Raw genomic sequence first — 25,600 nt, forward strand, 5'->3', positions numbered from 1 at the left:
AAAGTATTTTTTTTAGTACTTACTCATAACATTAATTTTGTGTGTCCTGTGTTGCAGTGCACAAACTATGGTCTCTAAAAGAGAGTTGAAGCCATTATTGGACCAAACATATTGTATAACAGCTCATTTCGAAGCCTGTCTGGAAAGACGTGGCTGTCTGATGAGGTCAGACACTGACACGCTAATACCATAAGTTGAAGATGTGTCTGTCTTCATATCCAGTAATTTTTATCTTTATTATTATTTCTATTTCAACAGATCATTGATGCCTATTTACACCTAATTTTACAGGAAAAAGCAGTAAGTGTCATTCATATAGCTTTTTTTTTTCTTGTCTATTTTTTTAATTTAAAATTTTCACATTAACATTCATGCAATCACAGAAATCCGTGTACAGAATGGAGGCAACCATTGCAACAGAACTCTTCTTTTGTGGCCAATTCAGAGTTGCTCAAAAGGTCTCTATATTTTGGTTATATTTTGGATATGAACTGAGATTGAGTTGCTTTTTGGTTTCTGTTTGTTTTTCTTTCAGATGAATTTGTCTGACTGTCAAACCTGGATCTGCCCAGTTAATGTTGGTGGTCACTGGATTTTAGCGGTATCTCCCATAGTTATATAATTGCTTTTATTGTGATCTACTCATTTTAAGGATAAATCTTTAAAAGTTAAATCAGTGTGATGTACCCTTTGTGGGATGTAGGATGTTCTCCTAAATCCCGATTTGCCCATTAGACACTACTTTTAGCCTCAAGATTGTTTTGAGATAATGGTTGATGAAGATTACGTCACTCATGCTTTTACAGTTTTTACAGATTGTAAGAGTGGACAAAGAGTGGGTCATTGTCATTGACCCTTTGGGAAATGAAAAACAATACGAGTGGAAAACTGTCCGTAATTTGAGGTTGGTGTAAAATGTTATTGTCTTAATGTCCTTTGTCATATTTGTTGTTTATAATACTTCTAAATGTTGCTTAAACAACCATTTTTCAACTGCAGGAATTTCTGGAAGAGCATGAAGGCCGAGCCACGGAAGTGGATTTCAAAATCTCTGCCACACAAACTGCAGCAAGATGGGTCAAGTTGTGGAGTCTTACTTTTAAAGGTATAAACAAGCCGGATGCACGCATTTGAGGTTAATGTGTATATTTCTACTAACCATGGCCTTTTCAGTTTGCAGAGCAGTATGTGAAAGATGGCAATGTGGACTCTGTTGAAACAAACATGGAAGAAATGACAGCTGCAAGGCTTCAAATTGCAGCCACGCTTTTGAAATCCAAAGGTAATTATTATATTATTATAAAGCAAAGTACCACCTGCTGGCACAAAGCTGAGAGATCCAAAGTATTTTAAGAATATTTATAATCTTCCCCTTATAATACCCAAAACTAAATGACAGTATATTAATCACAATAATGAATTTTGGCTCTTAGTCTCTAAGCACATTATAAAGGACTCTGTTTTATTGTTTGTTTTGTTTTATTACAGTGTCGGTGGATGATTACTGTGTCCTGTGGTATGCTGAACTTTGATGCTGACGAAAGCATCATTGCTATGGTACAGTGACAGATGCTTGTACTACACTTATTCAAAAACAATTTGGGGGCTTCACTAATGCGTGTTTTTTTTTCTTCCGCATTGTTTTTAAGGTGCAATGTGAATTATGTCTGCGGTGGACACATTCTGAATGTGCAGGAGGATACACTGATGTTTTTAAGTGTAAAAAATGCAGCTTAAATGGCTGAGGTTGTGTCGTTTTTGTAGCTTTTATGTTTTTGTACTTTTATTGTGTGCGTGTGTGTATATGGCAAAGTTTAATGTAGTTTGTTTTTATTTTGAATTAAACAAAGCTTCTTCTTTTTTGTAGTCTTCTGAAATGTTTCTTTAAAATTTAAGCAATGGTGTTGAAACTGGCGAATTCGCTCATAACTGCTGAAATCTGTTTAATTAAAGCTAGACAATGTTCTGTCATGTAGACATCATAACCAATATTGTGTTGTTTGTTTGATTAAGATGTTGCCTTTACGCTAATTAGAAATGACAATTTTGTCACCTAGTGACCAGTTTGTGTACAAGTCAGCACTCATAATGTGCACTCAGCCTCGTGAACGAGCCAGTTTGGTGAGGAAACTTTGTGAACCGTGCCTTCATGGTAGTTTTTGTTTGATTTATTGACAACAGTTTGTTTTTATAGATAAAAATATTTTTGATTTGACGACCCTGTGCACGTAAGCCTACACCTGAATGCAGCAGTCAGCAAATGGACACAACGGAAAGAGACACTGTTTTTCCTCTAGTCTCTTGAGATCTCGCTAAATTTGCTGGAATTTAGAGGCTTCCGGGGTTGGCGTAAGACTTTGATTTTGTAATCATGGGGAAGGCAGGAAGTGTTTGGTCGGTGCTGGATTTCACTTTGATTTACCTTTCTTTTCTCTTTATTTCTTTTTTTTCTGACCTTTTCTCTGGTCTCCTGACCATTTAAACCTCACGACTCTGGCAAGATTCTGAAGTACCTGGTTAAGGCGAAGGGTAATGGGATATTTATAAGGTTTTAGGTGAATGAATGAGTATAAATGTATACGTATTTGCACGCACGCACGCACGCGCACGCACGCGCACGCACGCAAACGCACGCACGCACGCACACATACACACAAAAAAAAAAAAAAAAAAAAAAAAGAGCAATGATGACAAGACGTTGAATCGGTAAGACTACCGAATGAACAATTCTGAGCTCTTAAAAAAAAAAAAAAAATAAATAAAAAAAAAAAAAATAAAAATAATAAAAAAAGGAAAGAGACACTGTAATGGAGGTGTCGGGAAGGAGACCCAAACTTGTGACCTCTGAGAAGGACTGTATGAGGACTGATTCAATATTCTCAACCTCCTCAGGTTGTCCGGCCAGAACAATAAGGAAGACTTTCACACTCTCATGCCACTCTTTATTGAGGAGTTGTGATGATGATGATGGTATTTATAATTCTGATGAATTACATGTCTGTGTGTATGTATGTGTGTGTGGTCTCTAAATGGAGAATAAGGAAAGAACAAAGGATTACAAATGATGGTGAATAAATCACCATATAATACAATAAAAGTGTTATACTGACACAATAATAACTAGAGCTGCGAGCAGCTATAAAGGGCCCTCGCAGCCCGGGCCACGTTGGGGTATTTGCACGTTGGGGTACTTGCACGTTGGGGTACTCGCACATTGGGGTACTGGCACATTAGGAGCAAACTTTCTTTTAACATGGCATGATAAACCTTTACATGTGGATTTTTTTTGCCAGGTGTGATGTGTGTGTCAAGCTCAATGGGTTTTGGTGATTGTTAAGATCTGCAAAAATCAGCGTCCTTTTTTATTTTTACGGAATGAGGTGACCTGATTGGTATTTTTTGCAAAAGTATATATTCCCGTCATCGCTCGTACTCATTGCACGATGTTGCTTTTATTGTCCATAGAGGCTATCAAAAATAAATAAAACAAAATTAAAAAGTACATATGTTTGGATCGGTCTGATACCAGTGAACATCTTGAGTAGTGGAAAAAGTAAAAGAATATTCATAAATGACTTAGTTATTACACTTATAATGAGTTCACAAATTTTGTTCAAAATACCGTAAGTGTTTTTTTTTTTTTTTATGCCTCAAGGACTAGGTGGCGCTGTATTTATAACTGAATTTTGTCATAGAGATACCTTCACGCCTTGACTATAAATATACATGTCAAGTTTGGGATTTTTTGAAGCATGCACCGGGGAGTTATTAAGCATATCCTTCATTCACGATACTGCTTTTAACGTCCATAGAGGCTATCAAAAATAAATAAAACTAAATAAATAGGTCTGATGCCAGGGAACATTTTGAGTGGTGGAAAGTAAAAGAATATTCATAAATGACTTAGTTATCACACTGAGAATGAGTTTACAATTTTTGTAAAAATACCGTAAGTGGGGTATTTTTTTTTTCATGCCTCAAGGGCTAGGTGGCGCTGCATATATAACTGAATGTTGTCATAGAGATAGCTTCAGGCCTTGACTATAAACATACATGTCAAGTTTGGGATTTTTTGGAGCATGTACCGGGGAGTTATTTAGCATATCCTTTTTCAGTGCGAAACACAAATTTTGATGCCCCGCCTTCATCATATAGTATTTCGAAAAGTCAAGATTTTTCCCCCTGTCGTTGGCTCAGGTCTTGACATGGTCCAGGTCAAGTCTTAACTCAGTCGGATGAAACGTGTAGGAGAAGTGGGCAAAAGTCTGCCCCCTGTAAATGTGCAAAAATCGTAAAAAATGGGACATTCAAAAATTGTTGGCTCACTTCCTGTTCATTTTAGCATATGGGTCCAAGAGACTTTTTTGTAGGTCTTGGGCTCCCTCATACACCTAAAAATATTCGTCGTTCTTGCTTAAACGTACAACCAGGGCTGCTTCGTTAAAGATTTCTAGGGGGCGCTATTGAGTCATTTTTGTAAAAATAGCACAATCAACAATAAAATATTGCTCATTTTACCAGGCCAGATGTGTGTGCCAAGTTTCATGAGTTTCTGTGCATGTTTAGACCCTCAAAACTGGCGTTGTTTTCTTGGCGAACAGCGCTTAGCCACGCCCACAGCAATTCGCGAAAACTCATAAACTTCGTGTTGTGACATCATGAAGGCCGAAACCCTCATCTGAGCAAATATGAGGTAGGTCCAGTTAACGTGTTTGGAGAAAAACGTAGAAGAAAATTCGTAAGAAAAAAAATTGCCACTAGGTGGCGCTATAAGTTAGATGAAATATAAGTTAGTAGATGTCTTTAGGGCTGGACTCTCATCAAATGTGTGAAATTTTGAGAAGATAGGATCATCTCGGTCAAGTTAATGCAGCTTTTATTTTCACGAAAAATCTTCAGATTTTGCGTCACCGTAGCGGCCACGCCCTTTGGCGAAAAGTGACAATATTCGGTGTGGGGCATGATCAACATCTTAAGGCTTTTCTGACCAATTTTCAACTGGATCCCTTCAACGAGCTCGGCACAGTAGCTAAAAACGTAAGGTATGACATTTATTGTTACCACTAGGTGGCGCTATATGTATAACTAAATATTATCATATAGATGTTTTCAGGCCGTGACTATTACGTTGCCTGAGAAGTTTGAGATTTTTTGGAGCTTGAACATGGGAGTTATTAAGCATTTGCTCTTTCTGGACAAATGAAATTTTAAAGGCAATATTTGATGCCCCGCCCCCGTCATATAGTATTTCGAAAAGGCAAGACTTTTTGCCCAGTTGTTCTCTTAGGTCTTGAGATGATAAATGCCAAGTTTGAAGTCAATTGGATGAAAAATGTTTGCAAAGGGGGAAATAGCATGACCACAGTGAATGTGCCAAAATAGGCCAAAATTGGACATAAAAAAATTCATAGCTCACTTCCTGTACATTTTAGCTACATGGTCCCAATAGACTTTTTTGTGCGTCTCGGGGTGCTACACAGGCCTGCCAATTTTCGTTGCTCTAGCTCAAACGTGCCGGGCTTGGTTTTTATTTTTCTACGCTAGGGGGCGCTATAGAGTCGCGTTGTTATAACGACTTCATAATATCAAATTTTTCGCCGGACCTGAGGAGTGTGCAAAGTTCGGTGAGTTTTCGTGAATATTTAGGTAGCCAAAATCGCGATTGTTTGCGGAGAATAAAGAAGAAGAAGAAGAAGAAGAAGAAGAAGAAGAAGAAGAAGAAGAAGAAGAAGAAGAACTAGAGCTGCGAGCAGCTATAAAGGCCCCTCGCAGCCCGGGCCACGTTGGGGTCCTTGCACGTTGGGGTACTTGCACGTTAGGGTACTGGCACGTTGGGGTACTGGAATATTGGAAGCAAAATTTCTTTGAAAATGGCATAATAAACGTTTACATGTAGAATATTTTTTTTGCCAGTGTGTGTCAAGCTCAACGGGTTTTGGTGATTGTTAAGACCTGCAAAAATCAGCGTCCTTTTTTATTTTTAGGCAATGAGTTGCCCTGATTGGTATTTTTTGTAAAAGTGTATATACACATCATCGCTCGCTGTACTCATTGCACAATGTTAGTTTTATTGTCCAAAGGGGCAATCAAAAATGAATAAAACAAAATGGAAACGTACATATGTTTCGATCGGTGTGAAGCCAGTGAACAATTTGAGTGGTGGAAACTAAAAGAATATTCATAAATGACTTAGTTATCACACTTAGAATGAGTTTACATTTTTTGTACAAAATACCGTATGTGGGGTATTTTATTTTATTTTTTTATATAAGCCTCAAGGGCTAGGTGGCGCTGTATTTATAACTGAATGTTGTCATAGAGATACCTTCAGGCCTTGATTATAAGCATACATGTCAAGTGTGGGATTTTTTTTGGAGCATGTACCGTGGAGTTATTAAGCATATCCTTCATTCACGATATTGCTTTTAATGTCCATAGAGGCTATCAAAAATAAATAAAAATATATATATGTTTGGATAAGTCTGATGCCAGTGAACATTTTGAGTGGTGGAAACTAAAAGAATATTCATAAATGACTTCGTTATCACACTTAGAATGAGTTTACATTTTTTGTACAAAATACCGTATGTGGGGTATTTTTTTTTCATGCCTCAAGGGCTAGGTGGCGCTGCATATATAACTGAATGTTGTCATAGAGATAACTTCAGGCCTTGACGATAAACATACATGTCAAGTTTGGGATTTTTTGGAGCATGTACCGGGGAGTTATCAAGCATATCCTTTTTCATTGCGAAACACAAATTTTGATGCCCCGCCCTCATCATATAGTATTTCGAAAAGTCAAAAATTTTCCCCCTGTCGTTGGCTCAGGTCTTGACATGGTCCAGGCCAAGTCTTAACTCAGTCGGATGAAACGTGTAGGAGAGGTGGGCAAAAGTCTGCCCCCTGTGAATGTGCAAAAATCGTCAAAAATGGGACATTCAAAAATTCGTAGCCAACTTCCTGTTCATTTTAGCATATGGGTCCAAGAGACTTTTTTTGTAGGTCTTGGGCTCCCTCATACACCTAAAAATATTCGTCGTTCTTGCTTAAACGTACAACCGGGGCTGCTTCGTTAAAAACTTCTCGGGGGCGCTATTGAGTCATTTTTGTAAAAATAGCACAATCAACAATAAAATATTGCTCATTTTACCAGGCCAGATGTGTGTGCCAAGTTTCATGAGTTTCTGTGCATGTTTAGACCCTCAAAACTGGCGTTGTTTTCTTGGCGAACAGCGCTTAGCCACACCCACAGCAATTCGCGAAAACTCACAAACTTCGTGTTGTGACATCATGAAGGCCGAAACCCTCATCTGAGCAAATATGAGGTAGGTCCAGTTAACGTGTTTGGAGAAAAACGTAGAAGAAAATTCGTAAGAAAAAAAATTGCCACTAGGTGGCGCTATCAGTTAGATGAAATATAAGTCAGTAGATGTCTTTAGGGCTGGACTCTCATCAAATGTGTGAAATTTTGAGAAGATAGGATCATCTCGGTCAAGTTAATGCAGCTTTTATTTTCACGAAAAATCTTCAGACTTTGCGTCACCGTAGCGGCCACGCCCTTTGGCGAAAAGTTACAATATTCGGTGTGGGGCATGATCAACATCTTAAGCCTTTTCTGACCAATTTTCAAATGGATCCCTTCAACAAGCTCAGCACAGTAGCTAAAAACGTAAAGTATGACATTTATTGTAACCACTAGGTGGCGCTATATGTATAACTGAATTTTATCATATAGATGTTTTCAGGCCGTGACTATTACGTTGCCTGAGAAGTTTGAGATTTTTTGGAGCTTGAACATGGGAGTTATTAAGCATTTGCTCTTTCTGGACAAATGAAATTTTAAAGGCAATATTTGATGCCCCGCCCCCGTCATATAGTATTTCAAAAAGGCAAGATGTTTTGCCCAGTTTTTCTCTCAGGTCTTGAGATGATAAATGCCAAGTTTGAAGTCAATTGGATGAAAAATGTTTGCAAAGGGGGAAAAAGCATGACCACAGTGAATGTGCCAAAATAGGCCAAAATTGGACATAAAAAAATTCATAGCTCACTTCCTGTACATTTTAGCTACATGGTCCCAATAGACTTTTTTGTGCGTCTCGGGGTGCTACACGTGCCTGCCAATTTTTGTTGCTCTAGCGCAAACGTGCCGGGCTTGGTTTTTATTTTTCTACGCTAGGGGGCGCTATCGAGTCGCATTGTTATGACGACTTAATAATATCAAATTTTTCGCCGGGCCTGAGGAGTGTGCAAAGTTCGGTGAGTTTTCGTGAATGTTTAGGTACCCAAAATCGCGATCGTTTGCGGAGAATAAAGAATAATAATAATAATAATAATAATAATAATAATAATAATAATTTTTACAAAAACAATAGGGACCTCGCAGCGGTCGCTGCTCGGGCCCTAATAAGAAGAATTCCTACAAAAACAATAGGGCCTCGCAGCGGCACCGCCGCCGCCGCTGCTCGGGCCCTAACTAGAGCTGCGAGCAGCTATAAAGGGCCCTCGCAGCCCGGGCCACGTTGGGGTCCTTGCACGTTGGGGTACTTGCACGTTAGGGTACTGGCACGTTGGGGTACAGGCATATTGGAAGCAAAATTTCTTTGAAAATGGCATAATAAACGTTTACATGTAGAATATTTTTTTTGCCAGTGTGTGTCAAGCTCAACGGGTTTTGGTGATTGTTAAGACCTGCAAAAATCAGCGTCCTTTTTTATTTTTAGGCAATGAGTTGCCCTGATTGATATTTTTTGTAAAAGTGTATATACACATCATCGCTCGTTGTACTCATTGCACAATGTTACTTTTATTGTCCAAAGGGGCAATCAAAAATGAATAAAACAAAATGGAAACGTACATACGTTTGGATCGGTGTGAAGCCAGTGAACAATTTGAGTGGTGGAAACTAAAAGAATATTCAGAAATGACTTAGTTATCACACTTAGAATGAGTGTACATTTTTTGTACAAAATACCGTATGTGGGGTATTTTTTTAATTTTTTTTTATATAAGCCTCAACGGCTAGGTGGCGCTGTATTTATAACTGAATGTTGTCATAGAGATACCTTCAGGCCTTGATTATAAGCATACATGTCAAGTGTGGGATTTTTTTTGGAGCATGTACCGTGGAGTTATTAAGCATATCCTTCATTCACGATATTGCTTTTAATGTCCATAGAGGCTATCAAAAATAAATAAAAATATATATATGTTTGGATAAGTCTGATGCCAGTGAACATTTTGAGTGGTGGAAACTAAAAGAATATTCATAAATGACTGAGTTATCACACTTAGAATGAGTTTACATTTTTTGTACAAAATACCGTATGTGGGGTATTTTTTTTTCATGCCTCAAGGGCTAGGTGGCGCTGCATATATAACTGAATGTTGTCATAGAGATAATTTCAGGCCTTGACGATAAACATACATGTCAAGTTTGGGATTTTTTGGAGCATGTACCGGGGAGTTATCAAGCATATCCTTTTTCATTGCGAAACACAAATTTTGATGCCACGCCCTCATCATATAGTATTTCGAAAAGTCAAGATTTTCCCCCCTGTCGTTGGCTCAGGTCTTGACATTGTCCAGGTCAAGTCTTAACTCAGTCGGATGAAACGTGGAGAAGAAGTGGGCAAAAGTATGCCCCCTGTAAATGTGCAAAAATCATCAAAATTGGGACATTCAAAAATGCGTAGCTCACTTCCTGTTCATTTTAGCATATGGGTCCAAGAGACTTTTATGTAGGTCTTGGGCTCCCTCATACACCTAAAATTTTTCGTAGATCTTGCTTAAACGTACAACCGGGGCTGCTTCATTAAAAACTTCTAGGGGGCGCTATTGAGTCATTTTTGTAAAAATAGCACAATCAACAATAAAATATTGCTCATTTTACCAGGCCAGATGTGTGTGCCAAGTTTCATGAGTTTCTGTGCATGTTTAGACCCTCAAAACTGGCGTTGTTTTCTTGGCGAACAGCGCTTAGCCACACCCACAGCAATTCGCGAAAACTCACAAACTTCGTGTTGTGACATCATGAAGGCCGAAACCCTCATCTGAGCAAATATGAGGTAGGTCCAGTTAACGTGTTTGGAGAAAAACGTAGAAAAAAATTCGTAAGAAAAAAAATTGCCACTATGTGGCGCTATCAGTTAGATGAAATATAAGTCAGTAGATGTCTTTAGGGCTGGACTCTCATCAAATGTGTGAAATTTTGAGAAGATAGGATCATCTCGGTCAAGTTAATGCAGCTTTTATTTTCACGAAAAATCTTCAGACTTTGCGTCACCGTAGCGGCCACGCCCTTTGGCGAAAAGTTACAATATTCGGTGTGGGGCATGATCAACATCTTAAGGCTTTTCTGACCAATTTTCAAATGGATCCCTTCAACAAGCTCAGCACAGTAGCTAAAAACGTAAAGTATGACATTTATTGTAACCACTAGGTGGCGCTATATGTATAACTGAATTTTATCATATAGATGTTTTCAGGCCGTGACTATTACGTTGCCTGAGAAGTTTGAGATTTTTTGGAGCTTGAACATGGGAGTTATTAAGCATTTGCTCTTTCTGGACAAATGAAATTTTAAAGGCAATATTTGATGCCCCGCCCCCATCATATAGTATTTCGAAAAGGCAAGACTTTTTGCCCAGTTGTTCTCTCACGTCTTGAGATGATAAATGCCAAGTTTGAAGTTAATTGGATGAAAAATGTTTGCAGAGGGGGAAAAAGCATGACCACAGTGAATGTGCCAAAATAGGCCAAAATTGGACATTAAAAAATTCATAGCTCATTTCCTGTACATTTTAGCTACATGGTCCCAATAGACTTTTTTGTGCATCTCGGGGTGCTACACGTGCCTGCCAATTTCCGTTGCTCCAGCTCAAACGTGCCGGGCTTGGCTTTTATTTTTCTACGCTAGGGGGCGCTATAGAGTCGCGTTGTTATGACGACTTCATAATATCAAATTTTTCGCCGGGCCTGAGGAGTGTGCAAAGTTCGGTGAGTTTTCGTGAATGTTTAGGTACCCAAAATCGGGATCGTTTGCGGAGAATAAAGAAGAAGAAGAAGAAGAACTAGAGCTGCGAGCAGCTATAAAGGGCCCTCGCAGCCCGGGCCACGTTGGGGTACTTGCACGTTGGGGTACTTGCACGTTGGGGTACTGGCACGTTGGGGTACTGGCAAGTTTAGGTACGGCACATTGGAAGCAGAATTTCTTTGAAAATGGCATGATAAACCTTGACATGTGGATTTTTTTTTTTTTTGTAAAAATACCGTTAAGTTGGTGTATTTTTTTTTATGCCTCTAGGGCTAGGTGGCGCTGTATATATAATGGAATGTTGTCATAGGGATACCTTCAAGCCTTGACTCTAAACATACATGTCAAGTGTGGGATTTTTTTGGAGCATGTACCGTGGAGTTATTAAGCATATCCTTCATTCACGATATTGCTTTTAATGTCCATTAGAGGCTATCAAAAATAAATTAAAAAAAAGTACATGTTTGGATAAGTCTAATGCCAGTGAACATTTTGAGTGGTGGAAAGTAAAAGAATATTCATAAATGACTTAGTTATCACACTTAGAATGAGTTTACATTTTTTGTACAAAATACCGTATGTGGGGTATTTTTTTGTTTTGCCTCAAGGGCGAGGTGGCGCTGCATATATAACTGAATGTTGTCATAGAGATACCTTCAGGCCTTGACGATAAACATACATGTCAAGTTTGGGATTTTTTGGAGCATGTATCGGGGAGTTATTAAGCATATCCTTTTTCAGTGCGAAACACAAATTTTGATGCCCCGCGCTCATCATATAGTATTTCCAAAAGTCAAGATTTTTCCGTCTGTTGTTGGCTCAGGTCTTGGCATGGTCCAGGTCAAGTCATAAGTCAGTCGGATAAAACATGTAGGAGAAGTGGGCAAAAGTATGCCCCCTGAAAATGTGCAAAAATCGTCAAAAATGGGACATTCAAAAATTCGTACCTCACTTCCTGTTCATTTTAGCATATGGGTCCAAGAGACTTTTTTGTAGGTCTTTGGCTCCCTCATACACGTAAAAATCTTCGTAGATCTTGCTTAAACGTAGAATCGGGGCTGCTTCGTTAAAAATTTCTAGGGGGCGCTATTGAGTCATTTTTGTAAAAATAGTACAATCAACAATAAAATATTGTTCATTTTACCAGGCCAGATGTGTGTGCCAAGTTTCATGAGTTTCTGCGCATGTTTAGACCCTCAAAACTGGCGTTGTTTTCTTGGCGAACAGTGCTTAGCCACGCCCACAGCGATTCACGAAAACTCACAAACTTCGTGTTGTGACATCATGAAGGCCGAAACCCTAATCTGAGCAAATATGAGGTTGGTCCAGTTAACGTGTTTGGAGAAAAATGTACAAGAAAATTCGTAAGAAAAATAATTGCCACTAGGTGGCACTATCAGTAAGATGAAATATACGTTCGTAGATGTCTTAAGGGCTGGACTCTCATCAAATGTGTGAAATTTTGAGAAGATAGGATCATCTCGGTCAAGTTCATGCAGCTTTTATTGTCACGAAAAATTTTCGGACTTTGCGTCACCGTAGCGGCCACGCCCTTTGGCGAAAAGTTACAATATTCGGTGTGGGGCATGATCAACATCTTAAGGCTTTTCTGACCAATTTTCAACTGGATCCCTTCAACGAGCTCGGCACAGTAGCTAAAAACGTAAAGTATGACATTTATTGTTACCACTAGGTGGCGCTATATGTATAACTGAATTTTATCATATAGATGCTTTCAGGCCGTGACTATTACGTTGCCTGAGAAGTTTGAGATTTTTTGGAGCTTGAACATGGGAGTTATCACACTTAGAATGAGTTGACATTTTTTGTACAAAATACCGTATGTGGGGTATTTTTTTTTCACGCATGAAGGGCTAGGTGGCGCTGCATATATAACTGAATTTTGTCATAGAGATACCTTCAGGCTTTGACTATAAACATACATGTCAAGTTTGGGATTTTTTGGAGCATGTACCGGGGAGTTATTAAGCATATCCTTTTTCAGTGCGAAACACAAAATTTGATGCCCCGCCCTCATCATATAGTATTTCCAAAAGTCAAGATTTTTCTGCCTGTAGTTGGCTCAGGTCTTGACATGGTCCAGGTCAAGTCTAAAGTCAGTCGGATGAAATGTGTAGGAGAAGTGGGCAAAAGTATGCCCCCTGAAAATGTGCAAAAATCATCAAAAATGGGACATTCAAAAATTCATAGCTCACTTCCTGTTCATTTTAGCACATGGGTCCAAGAGACTTTTTTGTAGGTCTTGGACTCCCTCATACACCTAAAAATTTTCGTAGATCTTGCTTAAACGTACAATCGGGGCTGCTTCGTTAAATATTTCTAGGGGGCGCTATTGAGTCATTTTTGTAAAAATAGGACAATACATGATAAAATATTGCTCATTTTGCCAGGCCAGATGTGTGTGCCAAGTTTCATGAGTTTCTGCGCATGTTTAGACCATCAAAACTAGCGTTGTTTTCTTGGCGAACAGTGCTTAGCCACGCCCACAGCGATTCGCGAAAACTCACAAACTTCGTGTTGTGACATCATGAAGGCCGAAACCCCCATCTGAGCAAATATGAGGTTGGTCCAGTTAACGTGTTTGGAGAAAAATGTACAAGAAAATTCGTAAGAAAAAAAATTGCCACTAGGTGGCGCTATCAGTTAGATGAAATATAAGTTCGTAGATGTCTTTAGGGCTGGACTCTCATCAAATGTGTGAAATTTTGAGAAGATAGGATCATCTCGGTCAAGTTCATGCAGCTTTTATTGTCACGAAAAATCTTCAGACTTTGCGTCACCGTAGCGGCCACGCCCTTTGGCGAAAAGTTACAATATTCGGTGTGGGGCATCATCAACATCTTAAGGCTTTTCTGACCAATTTTCAACTGGATCCCTTCAACGAGCTCAGCACAGTAGCTAAAAACGTAAAGTATGACATTTATTGTAACCACTAGGTGGCGCTATATGTATAACTGAATTTTTTCATATAGGTGTTTTCAGGCCGTGACTATTACGTTGCCTGAGAAGTTTGAGATTTTTTGGAGCTTGTACATGGGAGTTATTCAGCATTTGCTCTTTCTGGACAAATGAAATTTTAAAGGCAATATTTGATGCCCCGCCCCCGTCATATAGTATTTCGAAAACGCAAGATTTTTTGCCTAGTTTTTCTCTTAAGTCTTGAGATGATAAATGCCAAGTTTAAAGTCAATGGGATGAAAAATGTTTGCATAGGGGGAAAAAGTATGACCACAGTGAATGTGCCAAAATAGGCCAAAATTGGACATTAAAAAATTCATAGCTCACTTCCTGTACATTTTAGGAAATGGCTTCCACTGACTTTTTTGTGCGTCTCGTAGTGCTACACGTGCCTGCCAATTTTCGTAGCTCTAGCTCAAACGGGCCGGGATTGGTTTTTATTTTTCTACGCTAGGTGGCGCTATAGAGTCGCGTTGTTATGACAACTACATAATATCAAATTTTTCGCCGGGCCCGAAGAGACTGCAAAGTTTGGTGAGTTTTCGTAAATGTTTAGGCCCTCAAAAATGCGATCGTTTACGGAGAAGAAGAAGAAGAAGAAGAAGAAGAAGAACTAGAGCTGCGAGCAGCTATAAAGGGCCCTCGCAGCCCGGGCCACGTTGGGGTCCTTGCACGTTGGGGTACTTGCACGTTGGGGTACTGGCACGTTGGGGTACTGGCATATTGGAAGCAAAATTTCTTTGAAAATGGCATAATAAACGTTTACATGTAGAATATTTTTTTGCCAGTGTGTGTGTCAAGCTCAACGGGTTTTGGTGATTGTTAAGACCTGCAAAAATCAGCGTCCTTTTTTATTTTTAGGCAATGAGTTGCCCTGATTGGTATTTTTTTGTAAAAGTGTATATACACATCATCGCTCGTTGTACTCATTGCACAATGTTACTTTGATTGTCCAAAGGGGCAATCAAAAATGAATAAAACAAAATGGAAACGTACATACGTTTGGATCGGTGTGAAGCCAGTGAACAATTTGAGTGGTGGAAACTAAAAGAATATTCATAAATGACTTAGTTATCACACTTAGAATGAGTGTACATTTTTTGTACAAAATACCATATGTGGGGTATTTTTTTTATTTTTTATATAAGCCTCAAGGGCTAGGTGGCGCTGTATTTATAACTGAATGTTGTCATAGATATACCTTCAGGCCTTGATTATAAGCATACATGTCAAGTGTGGGATTTTTTTTGTGGAGCATGTACCGTGGAGTTATTAAGCATATCCTTCATTCACGATATTGCTTTTAATGTCCATAGAGGCTATCAAAAATAAATAAAAATATATATATGTTTGGATAAGTCTGATGCCAGTGAACATTTTGAGTGGTGGAAACTAAAAAAATATTCATAAATGACTTAGTTATCACACTTAGAATGAGTGTACATTTTTTGTACAAAATACCGTATGTGGGGTATTTTTTTTTCATGCCTCAAGGGCTAGGTGGCACTGCATATATAACTGAATGTTGTCATAGAGATAACTTCAGGCCTTGACGATAAACATACATGTCAAGTTTGGGATTTTTTGGAGCATGTACCGGGGAGTTATCAAGCATATCCTTTTTCATTGTGAAACACAAATTTTGATGCCCCGCCCTCATCATATAGTATTTCGAAAAGTCAAAATTTTTCCCCCTGTCGTTGGCTCAGGTCTTGACATGGTCCAGGCCAAGTCTTAACTCAGTCGGATGAAACGTGTAGGAGAAGTGGGCAAAAGTCTGCCCCCTGTGAATGTGCAAAAATCGTCAAAAATGGGACATTCAAAAATTCGTAGCTCACTTCCTGTTCATTTTAGCATATGGGTACAAGAGACGTTTTTGTAGGTCTTGGGCTCCCTCATACACCTAAAAATATTCGGCGTTTTTGCTTAAACGTACAACCGGGGCTGCTTCGTTAAAAATTTCGAGGGGGCGCTATTGAGTCATTTTTGTAAAAATAGCACAATCAACAATAAAATATTGCTCATTTTACCAGGCCAGATATGTGTGCCAAGTTTCAGGAGTTTCTGTGCATGTTTAGACCCTCAAAACTGGCGTTGTTTTCTTGGCGAACAGCGCTTAGCCACGCCTACAGCAATTCGCGAAAACATACAAACTTCGTGTTGTGACATCATGAAGGCCGAAACCCTCCTCTGAGCAAATATGAGGTAGGTCCAGTTAACGTGTTTGGAGAAAAACGTAGAAGAAAATTCGTAAGAAAAAAAATTGCCACTAGGTGGCGCTATCAGTTAGATGAAATGTAAGTTAGTAGATGTCTTTCGAGCTGGACTCTCATCAAATGTGTGAAATTTTGAGAAGATAGGATCATCTCGGTCAAGTTAATGCAGCTTTTATTTTCACGAAAAATCTTCAGATTTTGCGTCACCGTAGCGGCCACGCCCTTTGATGAAAAGTTACAATATTCGGTGTGGGGCATGATCAACATCTTAAGGCTTTTCTGACCAATTTTCAAATGGATCCCTTCAACAAGCTCAGCACAGTAGCTAAAAACGTAAAGTATGACATTTATTGTAACCACTAGGTGGCGCTATATGTATAACTGAATTTTGTCATATAGATGTTTTCAGGCTGTGACTATTACGTTGCCTGAGAAGTTTGAGATTTTTTGGAGCTTGAACATGGGAGTTATTAAGCATTTGCTCTTTCTGGACAAATGAAATTTTAAAGGCAATATTTGATGCTCCGCCCCCGTCGTATAGTATTTCGAAAAGGCAAGATGTTTTGCCCAGCTGTTCTCTTAGGTCTTGAGATGATAAATGCCAAGTTTGAAGTCAATTGGATGAAAAATGTTTGCAAAGGGGGAAAAAGCATGACCACAGTGAATGTGCCAAAATAGGCCAAAATTGGACATTAAAAAATTCATAGCTCACTTCCTGTACATTTTAGCTACATGGTCCCAATAGACGTTTTTGTGCGTCTCGGGATGCTACACGTGCCTGCCAATTTTCGTTGCTCTAGCTCAAACGTGTCGGGCTTGGTTTTTATTTTTCTACGCTAGGGGGCGCTATAGAGCCGCGTTGTTATAACGACTCCATAATATCAAATTTTTCGCCGGACCTGAGGAGTGTGCAAAGTTTGGTGAGTTTTCGTGAATATTTAGGTACCCAAAATCGCGATTGTTTGCGGAGGATAAAGAAGAAGAAGAAGAAGAAGAATAATAACTAGAGCTGCGAGCAGCTATAAAGGGCCCTCGCAACCCGTGCCACGTTGGGGTATTTGCACGTCGGGGTACTGGCACGTTAGGGTACTGTTTCATAAGAAACCGTCTAAATTGTAAATGTTTTGCCATGCTTTTTGTGTTTGTTCACATTGCTATGGAATGCTTTGTCGAGGTATTCGGCTGATAGGTATGCCTCCCAATATTCACACATCTAGCTGAATCATATTAAAAAAAAAATTCTTTGCAAACAATGCATCGCTACAGCAAAGGCGTGCCACGTTGGGGTACTTGCACGTCGGGGTACTGGCACGTTGGGGTACTGTCAAATAGGACAAGGACCATCTAAAATGTTTTTGACAAGCCTTGTGTGTGCAAAGTTTAATCAAAACGCAAAATATGGTGCGCAATTCCCAAAATAAATTCAAAATGGCGGACTTCCTTTTAGGTTTAGCATACGGCTACAGAATACTTTTTGTAGGTCTTAAGCTAATAGGTATGCCTCCCAATATTCACACATCTAGCTGAATCATATAAAAAAAAAAATTCTTTGCAAACAATGCATCGCTACAGCAAAGGCGTGCCACGTTGGGGTACTTGCACGTCAGGGTACTGGCACGTTGGGGTACTGTTACATGGAACAAGGACCATTTAAAATGTTACTTTTTTACATGCCTTGTCTGTGCAAAGTTTAATGAAAAAGGCCAAAAATGATGTATAATTCCCAAAATAAAATCAAAATAGCGGACTTCCTCTTTGGTTTGGCAAATGGCTACATAATACTTTTTTGTAGGTCTAGCATAATCATACAATCGGAAATGCTTCATAAAAATGTCTAGAGGGCGCTATTTATTGCAAATTGCACAATAAATCTCTGAAAAATTCATGTTCATGACAAGTCTGATGTGTTTGCAAAGTTTCATGAGTTTTCATGTGTATAAAAAAAAAAAAAAGCAGCACTTGACAACTGTTACATGGAACAAGGACCATTTAAAATGTTAGTTTTTTCCATGCCTTGTCTGTGCAAAGTTGAATGAAAAAGGCCAAAAATGATGTATAATTCCCAAAATAAAATCAAAATAGCGGACTTCCTCTTTGGTTTGGCAAATGGCTACATAATACTTTTTTGTAGGTCTAGCATAATCATACAATCGGAAATGCTTCATAAAAATGTCTAGAGGGCGCTATTTATTGCAAATTGCACAATAAATCTCTGAAAATTCATGTTCATGACAAGTCTGATGTGTTTGCAAAGTTTCATGAGTTTTCATGTGTATAAAAAAAAAAAAAAACAGCACTTGACAAACAATGCATTGCTATGGCAACAGCGTGTTACAAAATAAAAAACTTTCGATTACTTTGCATCTTAAACATCTTAAGATGAAACACACCAAGTTTGAAGACAGTCGGATAAATTTTGTAGGAGGGGTTCGTTAAAATATGACCCCTGAAAAAGGCCACAAAAAATGGCAACAAATCCCATCATAAATCAAAATGGCAGACTTCCTGTTTGGTTTAGCACATAGTTCCAAGAGACTTTTTTGTACATCATGGGCTCTTATGTATGCCTGCAAATTATCATAGCGCTAGGTGAAACGTACAACCGGGAATGCTTCGTTAAAGAGGAGTTTTTTAGCTCAAAATGTGATGCCCGGCCCCTGGGGGACTTCCTGTTAGGTTAAGCACATGGCACCAAGAGACTTGTTACATATGTCTACAATTTTTCGTCGCTCTAGCTGCTTCGTACAACTGGGAATGCTTCATTAATAAGATTTTTTTTCCTTTGCAAAAAGTGCATGCCACGACAACAGCGTGTGACGAAATAAAAAACTTTCAATAACTTTTCATTTTCAACATCTTAAGATGAATCACACCAAGTTTGAAGATGATCGGATAAACTCTGTAGGAGGAGTTTGTTAAAATACGACCCCTATGAAATGGCCAAAAAAATGGCAACACATTCCAAAGTAAATCAAAATGGCGGACGTCCTGTTAGGTTTAGCATATGGTTCAAAAAGAGTTTTTTGTACCTCGAGGTCTGTTATATACCTCTACAAATTTTGGTAACTCTATGTGAAACGTACAGCCGGGTATGCTTTGTTAAAGAGGAGTTTTTTAGCTCAAAATGTGATGCCCGGCCCCTGGGGGACTTCCTGTTGGGTTTAGCACAGGGCACCAAGAGACTTTTTTGTACATCTTGGGCTGTTACATATGTCTACAAATTTTCGTAGGTCTAGCTGCTTCGTACAAATGGGAATGCTTCTTTAAGGATATTTTTTTTCCTTTAAAAACAGTGCATGCCATGACAACAGTGTGCGACGAAATACAAAGCTTTCAATAACTTTTCATCTTCAACATCTTAAGATGAATCACACCAAGTTTGAAGATGATCGGATAAACACTGTAGGAGGAGTTCGTTAAAATAAGACCCCAATGAAATGGCCAAAAAAATGGCAACACGTTCCAAAATAAATCAAAATGGTGGACTTCCTGTTCGGTTTAGCATATGGTTCAAAAAGAGTTTTTTGTAGGTCATAGCCTGTTACATATGTGTACCAATTTTCGTAGCTCTAGATTAAACGTACAACCGGCAATGCTTCGTGAAGTAAGAATTTTTAAACTCTAAATTTGATGCGCCGCCACCGTCATATAGTATATCAAAAACTTGTCATTTTTCACAATGATGTTGTCCCAGGTGTTGAGATGGTACATCCCAAGTTTGAAGTCAATCGGGTTAACCGTGTAGGAGAAGCGGGCAAAAGTATGACCCCTGTAAATGTGCAAAAATTGGCAAAAATTGGACATTTAAATACTCATACCTCACTTTCTGTCTATTTTAGGGTACACACTTCAAAGAGGTTTTTGTTCATTGGGATGTGCTACAGGTGCCACACAATTTTCATAGCCGTCGGACAATCGTAGCGGGACAGGGATCCGTTTAACCTATGTAGGGGGCGCTAAGGAGCCATTTTTCTGTTATCATGTATGGCGACTTTAAAATATCAAATTTTTCGCCAGGCCTGATGTGCGTGTAAAGTTTGGTGAGTTTTCGTTCACGTTTAGTGTCTCAAAAATGCGATTGTTTGCGGAGAAGAAAAAGAAGAATAATAAGAAGAATTCCTACAAAAACAATAGGGCCTCGCAGCGGCACCGCCGCCGCCGCTGCTCGGGCCCTAATAATAATAACTAGAGCTGCGAGCAGCTATAAAGGGCCCTCGCAGCCCGGGCCACGTTGGGGTACTTGCACGTTGGGGAACTTGCACATTGGGGTACTGGCACATTGGAAGCAGAATTTCTTTGAAAATGGCATGATAAACATGTGGACTTTTTTTTTTTTTTTTTGCCAGGTGTGATGAGTGTGTCAAGCTCAATGGGTTTTGGTGATTGTTAAGATCTGCAAAAATCAGCGTCTTTTTTTTATTTTTAGGCAATGAGTTGCTCTGATTGGTATTTTTCGTAAAAGTATATATACACACATCATCGCTCGTACTCATTGCACAATGTTGCTTTTATTGTCCATAGAGGCGATATAAAACTAAATAAAAAATACGTATGTTTGGATCGGTCTGATACCAGTGAACATATTGAGTGGTGGAAAGTAAAAGAATATTCATAAATGACTTAGTTATCACACTTACAATGAGTTTACAATTTTTGCAAAAATACCGTAAGTGAGGCATTTTTTTTTATGCCTCAAGGACTAGGTGGCGCTGTATTTATAACTGAATTTTGTCATAGAGATACCTTCAGGCCTTGACTCTAAATATACATTTCAAATATGGGATTTTTTGGAGCATGTACCTGGGAGTTATTAAGCATAGCCTTCATTCACGATATTGCTTTTAATGTCCATAGAGGCTATCAAAAATACATAAAACTAAATAACAAAAATATGTATGTTTGGTTAGGTCTGATGCCAGTGAATATTTTGAGTGGTGGAAGGTAAAAGAATATTCCTAAATGACTTAGTTATCACACTTAGAATGAGTTTACATTTTTTGTACAAAATACCGTAAGTGGGGTATTTTTTTTTCATGCCTCAAGGGCTAGGTGGCGCTGCATATATAACTGAATGTTGTCATAGAGATACCTTCAGGCCTTGACGATAAACATACATGTCAAGTTTGGGATTTTTTGGAGCATGTATCGGGGAGTTATTAAGCATATCCTTTTTCAGTGCGAAACACAAATTTTGATGCCCCGCCCTCATCATATAGTATTTCCAAAAGTCAAGATTTTTCCGTCTGTTGTTGGCTCAGGTCTTGGCATGGTCCAGGTCAAGTCATAAGTCAGTCGGATGAAACGTGTAGGAGAAGTGGGCAAAAGTATGCCCTCTGAAAATGTGCAAAAATCGTAAAAAATGGGACATTCAAAAATTCGTAGCTCACTTCCTGTTCATTTTAGCATATGGGTCCAAGAGACTTTTTTGTAGGTCTTTGGCTCCCTCATACACGTAAAAATTTTCGTAGATCTTGCTTAAACGTACAATCGGGGCTGCTTCGTTAAAAATTTCTAGGGGGCGCTATTGAGTCATTTTTGTAAAAATAGCACAATCAACAATAAAATATTGTTCATTTTACCAGGCCAGATGTGTGTGCCAAGTTTCATGAGTTTCTGCGCATGTTTAGACCCTCAAAACTGGCGTTGTTTTCTTGGCGAACAGTGCTTAGCCACGCCCACAGCGATTCGCGAAAACTCACAAATTTCGTGTTGTGACATCATGAAGGCCGAAACCCTCATCTGAGCAAATATGAGGTTGGTCCAGTTAACGTGTTTGGAGAAAAAATGTACAAGAAAATTCGTAAGAAAAAAAATTGCCACTAGGTGGCGCTATCAGTAAGATGAAATATAAGTTCGTAGATGTCTTTAGGGCTGGACTCTCATCAAATGTGTGAAATTTTGAGAAGATAGGATCATCTCGGTCAAGTTCATGCAGCTTTTATTGTCACGAAAAATCTTCAGACTTTGCGGCACCGTAGCGGCCACGCCCTTTGGCAAAAAGTTACAATATTCGGTGTTGGGCATGATGAACATCTTAAGGCTTTTCTGACCAACTTTCAACTGGATCCCTTCAACGAGCTCAGCGCAGTAGCTAAAAACGTAAAGTATGACATTTATTGTCACCACTAGGTGGCGCTATATGTATAACTGAATTTTATCATATAGATGTTTTCAGGCCGTGACTATTACGTTGCCTGAGAAGTTTGAGATTTTTTGGAGCTTGAACATGGGAGTTATTAAGCATTTGCTCTTTCTGGACAAATGAAATTTTAAAGACAATATTTGATGCCCCGCCCCCATCATATAGTATTTCGAAAAGGCAAGACTTTTTGCCCAGTTGTTCTCTCAGGTCTTGAGATGATAAATGCCAAGTTTGATGTGAATTGGATGAAAAATGTTTGCAGAGGGAGAAAAAGCATGACCACAGTGAATGTGCCAAAATAGGCCAAAATTGGACATAAAAAAATTCATAGCTCATTTCCTGTACATTTTAGCTACATGGTCCCAATAGACTTTTTTGTGCGTCTCGGGGTGCTACACGTGCCTGCCAATTTTTGTTGCTCTAGCTCAAACGTGCCGGGCTTGGTTTTTATTTTTCTACGCTAGGGGGCGCTATCGAGTCGCATTGTTATGACGACTTAATAATATCAAATTTTTCGCCGGGCCTGAGGAGTGTGCAAAGTTCGGTGAGTTTTCGTGAATGTTTAGGTACCCAAAATCGCGATCGTTTGCGGAGAATAAAGAAGAAGAATAATAATAATAATAATAATAATAATAATAATAATAATAATAATAATAATAATTTTTACAAAAACAATAGGGACCTCGCAGCGGTCGCTGCTCGGGCCCTAATAATAATAATAATAATAATAATAATAATTTTTACAAAAACAATAGGGACCTCGCAGCGGTCGCTGCTCGGGCCCTAATAACTAGAGCTGCGAGCAGCTATAAAGGGCCCTCGCAGCCCGGGCGACGTTGGGGTACTTGCACGTTGGGGTACTGGCACGTTGGGGTACTGGCAAGTTTAGGTACGGCACATTGGAAGCAGAATTTCTTTGAAAATGGCATGATAAACCTTGACATGTGGATTTTTTTTTTTTTTGTAAAAATACCGTTAAGTTGGTGTATTTTTTTTTATGCCTCTAGGGCTAGGTGGCGCTGTATATATAATGGAATGTTGTCATAGGGATACCTTCAAGCCTTGACTCTAAACATACATGTCAAGTGTGGGATTTTTTTGGAGCATGTACCGTGGAGTTATTAAGCATATCCTTCATTCACGATATTGCTTTTAATGTCCATAGAGGCTATCAAAAATAAATAAAAAAGTACATGTTTGGATAAGTCTAATGCCAGTGAACATTTTGAGTGGTGGAAAGTAAAATAATATTCATAAATGACTTAGTTATCACACTTAGAATGAGTTTACATTTTTTGTACAAAATACCGTATGTGGGGTATTTTTTTGTTGTGCCTCAAGGGCGAGGTGGCGCTGCATATATAACTGAATGTTGTCATAGAGATACCTTCAGGCCTTGACGATAAACATACATGTCAAGTTTGGGATTTTTTGGAGCATGTATCGGGGAGTTATTAAGCATATCCTTTTTCAGTGCGAAACACAAATTTTGATGCCCCGCGCTCATCATATAGTATTTCCAAAAGTCAAGATTTTTCCGTCTGTTGTTGGCTCAGGTCTTGGCATGGTCCAGGTCAAGTCATAAGTCAGTCGGATAAAACATGTAGGAGAAGTGGGCAAAAGTATGCCCCCTGAAAATGTGCAAAAATCGTCAAAAATGGGACATTCAAAAATTCGTACCTCACTTCCTGTTCATTTTAGCATATGGGTCCAAGAGACTTTTTTGTAGGTCTTTGGCTCCCTCATACACGTAAAAATTTTCATAGATCTTGCTTAAACGTAGAATCGGGGCTGCTTCGTTAAAAATTTCTAGGGGGCGCTATTGAGTCATTTTTGTAAAAATAGTACAATCAGCAATAAAATATTGTTCATTTTACCAGGCCAGATGTGTGTGCCAAGTTTCATGAGTTTCTGCGCATGTTTAGACCCTCAAAACTGGCGTTGTTTTCTTGGCAAACAGTGCTTAGCCACGGCCACAGCGATTCGCGAAAACTCACAAACTTCGTGTTGTGACATCATGAAGGCCGAAACCCTCATCTGAGCAAATATGAGGTTGGTCCAGTTAACGTGTTTGGAGAAAAATGTACAAGAAAATTCGTAAGAAAAAAAATTGCCACTAGGTGGTGCTATCAGTAAGATGAAATATAAGTTCGTAGATGTCTTAAGGGCTGGACTCTCATCAAATGTGTGAAATTTTGAGAAGATAGGATCATCTGGGTCAAGTTCATGCAGCTTTTATTGTCACAAAAAATTTTCGGACTTTGCGTCACCGTAGCGGCCACGCCCTTTGGCGAAAAGTTACAATATTCGGTGTGGGGCATGATCAACATCTTAAGGCTTTTCTGACCAATTTTCAACTGGATCCCTTCAACGAGCTCGGCACAGTAGCTAAAAACGTAAAGTATGACATTTATTGTTACCACTAGGTGGCGCTATATGTATAACTGAATTTTATCATATAGATGCTTTCAGGCCGTGACTATTACGTTGCCTGAGAAGTTTGAGATTTTTTGGAGCTTGAACATGGGAGTTATCACACTTAGAATGAGTTGACATTTTTTGTACAAAATACCGTATGTGGGGTATTTTTTTTTCACGCCTGAAGGGCTAGGTGGCGCTGCATATATAACTGAATTTTGTCATAGAGATACCTTCAGGCTTTGACTATAAACATACATGTCAAGTTTGGGATTTTTTGGAGCATGTACCGGGGAGTTATCAAGCATATCCTTTTTCATTGCGAAACACAAATTTTGATGCCCCGCCCTCATCATATAGTATTTTGAAAAGTCAAAAAATTTCCCCCTGTCGTTGGCTCAGGTCTTGACATGGTCCAGGCCAAGTCTTAACTCAGTCGGATGAAACGTGTAGGAGAAGTGGGCAAAAGTCTGCCCCCTGTGAATGTGCAAAAATCGTCAAAAATGGGACATTCAAAAATTCGTAGCTCACTTCCTGTTCATTTTAGCATATGGGTACAAGAGACTTTTTTGTAGGTCTTGGGCTCCCTCATACACCTAAAAATATTCGTCGTTCTTGCTTAAACGTACAACTGGGGCTGTTTCGTTAAAGATTTCTAGGGGGCGCTATTGAGTCATTTTTGTAAAAATAGCACAATCGCCGATAAAAAATTGCTCATTTTGCCAGGCCAGCTGTGTGTGCCAAGTTTCGTGTGTTTCTGTGCCAGTTTAGGCCCTCAAAATTGGCGTTGTTTTCTTGGCGAACAGCGCT

General features: G+C 39.0%; 1 protein-coding gene and 1 long non-coding RNA gene across 6 annotated transcripts in view; one reads left to right on the forward strand and one right to left on the reverse strand.

Moving 5' to 3' along the window:
- thrb (thyroid hormone receptor beta) overlaps positions 1 to 25,600 on the reverse strand; it is a 155,936-nt gene that overhangs the window by 26,684 nt on the left and 103,652 nt on the right. The window lies entirely within an intron of this gene.
- LOC144007034 (uncharacterized) lies at positions 774 to 1,793 on the forward strand. Its single transcript, XR_013280029.1, has 5 exons — positions 774 to 904; positions 1,000 to 1,105; positions 1,174 to 1,282; positions 1,489 to 1,557; positions 1,650 to 1,793. It is a non-coding gene; the product is annotated as an uncharacterized LOC144007034 (long non-coding RNA).

The sequence above is a fragment of the Festucalex cinctus genome, chromosome 19 (genome assembly GCF_051991245.1).
Source record: "Festucalex cinctus isolate MCC-2025b chromosome 19, RoL_Fcin_1.0, whole genome shotgun sequence".
In the NCBI taxonomy this organism is placed as follows: Eukaryota; Metazoa; Chordata; class Actinopteri; order Syngnathiformes; family Syngnathidae; genus Festucalex; species Festucalex cinctus.